The sequence below is a fragment of the Cajanus cajan genome, chromosome 6, assembly GCF_000230855.2.
Source record: "Cajanus cajan strain Asha chromosome 6, NIPB_CcT2T_4, whole genome shotgun sequence".
Classification (NCBI taxonomy): Eukaryota; Viridiplantae; Streptophyta; class Magnoliopsida; order Fabales; family Fabaceae; genus Cajanus; species Cajanus cajan.
The window spans coordinates 9,306,147-9,309,929 of NC_138522.1; positions in this window are offsets into that span (position 1 = coordinate 9,306,147).

The following is a 3,783-nucleotide window of genomic DNA, read 5'->3' on the forward strand; positions in this document are numbered from 1 at the left end:
AAAAGTGAAATTGCATACTCTCGTACCATGGTTGAAATTGCAAAGCTAGCTCCTCTCTTTTACAATAGGGAACTAGAAGAGTATAGAAAACTAATGCAACTTGTTGTGGAAAAATCCCATTTTAGAAGCCAATATGAAGATCAAGACCGTCCCTTTCAAACAAAGTTTCTCTCAAATCTTTAACTTTCTCTTTAGTAATTTTTCCAGTCCCCCTCCATCTCTTTGTATGTGCTATTTTATAAGAGAGTTTTTTTGTAACCACCTTACTCCACTATCTTCACTTCCTTCATTTTAGCTAAGCACCTCTTATCTAATAGCCTTATTTCTTTTTCAGCTATTCCTTAACTGCTCCATCTTTTTGAAGACCAAGTCCTCATAATATTTCCATTTATTTTCTCTTATTTTATTTTTATTAATAACCGAATAAAATTGATTATTCACAGTTATAATTTGTGTTTCTTTTAGTTATGTTTTTGGACAATGATTATTTTAATGTATTACATTTCATTTAGATATTAGTTGGTTTTGTTTTATTAAAATATTATACTCTCTATGTTGAACGTGATGGATTTTTATTATGATAAACTTTTTTATTTAGTTTTATTTATTTCAAGTGTTATGGTATGCAGGATAAATGATGTCACATTTGAGTTGTGTTTATATAGCTAGACGAGGTAAAGACATCCTCTCTATCATGGAACCTCCTTCAATTAGGTGTGTTATTAGATCACAGATTAATGATGATGACTAGGCATGCTTTAAAGCTAAAGTTCAAGGAGAGATGTCTACAAACATCATGGCAAAGCTATTGGCAAACATTAAAGCAAAGCATGGATTAATGGGTCCTACCGCATAGCTACCTCCTCCCCCTCCTCCAGAGTTTCCCCTTCTACTAGGGTTGTTAGCATGAAGGGGAGTTTTGTTGCCCCTCAAGGAAGGATGTTGTTGATGAGGCACCACTAAAGGTGCAATTATACATTGAGGGCACCTCGGAGTAGTTGGTGGCCATAGCTAAGTTTCATGTGTTGGGTTCAATCATCCATCATCAAGCGATTCTAGATGATATTAGGAGTATTCACGGTTCAGTTCGATTTTTAACTAAAAAGTCACTAGAACTGAATAACAAAAATACATGGGATTCGGTTCGATTTTTGTTTTTTATAATATTTAAATCAAATCGCGTGTTGAGAATTCCGTTGAAACACTTTTGTTAATATTTGTAAATTCGTTTAATTCTATCAACGGTCTCAAACACGGCAAGTATACCGGCCGTTCAAGTAGTAAAAATATCGTATCCACAGGGATTAGAAGGTAATATAAGCATTTATTGACTATTCGTGGCTAAAGAATAATTCCAATTTCATAGTTTGTGCAGTGAATGCAAAGTTGTGACTATTGGAATGAAAGCTGTAAATAAATATTGTTTTGTGAGTGGAAAAGGTAAGGAATGGTATTGTGGTATTGTGAGGTTGTGGGGGTCAGATTTCACCAAACGTAACACTAATGTATCCTTAATCTCTTGTTGAATTCATTGCTTAGTCAACCCATAAGTTTACTCAAACCTAATCCCTTAGAGAAAGAGCCTAGGTGCGGATATTGAATATCAATTCCTTGAGTACCCAATATCTACACCCGCATTACGGGCTAGGGTTTAAGACTACTAATGGGTCAAGCTCTATCCCTAGATACAATCACCACTAGGCATATGTTTCAGAACTAGTTTCAAAGGTTATTTTCCAATACCCATGGAACCTTAAATCATGCAAAGGGTGATCAATCCAAAGCAAGCATTAAGAATAGAAACAAACACAACAAAGAATAAAACAACATGTATATATATCATTAAAACCGTAAAGATTACAATAGAGTACGTTGGCTACATCTAACCCCACAAAAAGGGTGAAACCACTTAACAAAGAGGGCAAATACAAAATAGAGATGGAAGAGGAAGTGAAGAACCGAAGGAAAGATCCGCACACGGACGATCCCAAGCCCTGGGAATCCCTTCCGCAGCTCCTGGAGGCGCCCAATGTGAGAATCCAGAGAAAGATCCCCGAAAATGGCTTCAAATACGAGCCTGGGAGATCAGATTAGGGTTCCGCGCCCGGCGCACAATTCTTCGCGCCCGGCGCAAGTTCTTCCAGAGAAGTCAAGCACTCTCTGTCTCAACACAAGCTCGGCGCAATTCCTTTTGCGCCCGGCTTAATTCCTTTTGCGCCCGGCTTAATTCCTTTTGCGCCCGGCGCAATATAACTGGCAGAGATGAAATACTCTGTTTTTGTCACGCCCAGCGCGGGTTATATTGAGCCTGGCGTAGAACCTCTTCTCTGCTCCTTAGCTTCTTAGGTTTCCAATCCTAAGAGTCTTCAATCCTCAAGTCCCTAGCTCAATACCTGCACAAAAAATGAGGTGTATTAAGGTATTGTTAGCTAAATTTGGGTTAGTTATATCTGCACACAAAAAGAACCAAAAAGAGAACAATTATATTGCAATGGTTCAGAGGATGAGTGGAATTCGTTCAATAAGTCTCATCCAAAAAGAGGTAAAATTGAGACTTAACAACTCCCCCAAACTTAGAACCTTGGTTGTCCTCAAGCAAAAGGTAATTAATCTAGCAGATAACAAGCAATGCAAGTGAGTCAATTTCTACATCCTAGTTCACTTGTATCTTCTTTTCGCAAGCATGAACCTCAGATGAATTTCCAATCACAATTATTGCAATAGAACATGACAAGGTGCAAACAAAGGTTTCAAAAGCGATCAAAGAGCTGAGAAGAGTAATGACTATCTGTGTATGCATCCTCACTAGGAAAATGTTTCTCTCTATGCACACTAGTGTATCAGGGTGAGTGTTTCTCTCTAATCTACTACTCACGCCACATAATTCAACTTTGCTCTTCGTTTCCAAATGAAACCAGTGGTAAAACAAATGCAGACACTTATCACAAGGTCTTTATTAGGGAAATCTGGGTCAAGCAGGGTCAAGCGGTAGCAGTTTTATGGTTTTTCAAGGATTGAAGGTGCTATAGCTTAAGAGAGCAAATAAGATTTTACAATGATGTCCCTCTCCATACCCCATTACAACAATTTGGCACATGCCCTTTACCTGATCCAAGCCATTAGCCTTTATGAGATGCATATTTACATTTTTGCATCTTAATATTTTTGTTTTTGTTTTGCTTTGTTTTTCTCTTTTTTTTTTTTTTTTTTTTTTTTTTTTTGTAATGGCTGACCACATACTTTCTTCTTCCCAAAATTCCCTATTCTTCAACTCCCCCAAACTTATTTGATGTCATCAGTTTGCTCTCTTAACCAAAGCAAGGGTTATGGTTAATTTTTCATGGTTTGGGACAAGTGGAAGGTGTGGTGTTTAGGCTTAGAAAGGTATGGGTCAAGTGGAGAGTGGAGATGGCTTTTTGGCTTAGATGGTTACAAAATAGAGGAGTATGAATGCCTTGATCATATAAGTGCACAACATAAGCAAACCACCAGGGAAACTCAAGCAAAGTCTATCATGCAACTTAAGCGTAGTTCACTCATAAGTGTTTTAGGCTCAAACCTCACCCGGCTATGCATCCACAAATTATCAAACTCAGCTCATTTCTATGATCAACATTGAAACCCGGTATGTAACTAGTCATGAACTAAAGATCTAATGTGACTTGAAAATGTCTAAGGTACACACACCATAAACATCAAGCAAACTATAATCCAGAATCGATCACAAGCAGAACAAGTATCAACAAGATTAAAAACCATGCTAAGGCAGACTATTCACAAAAG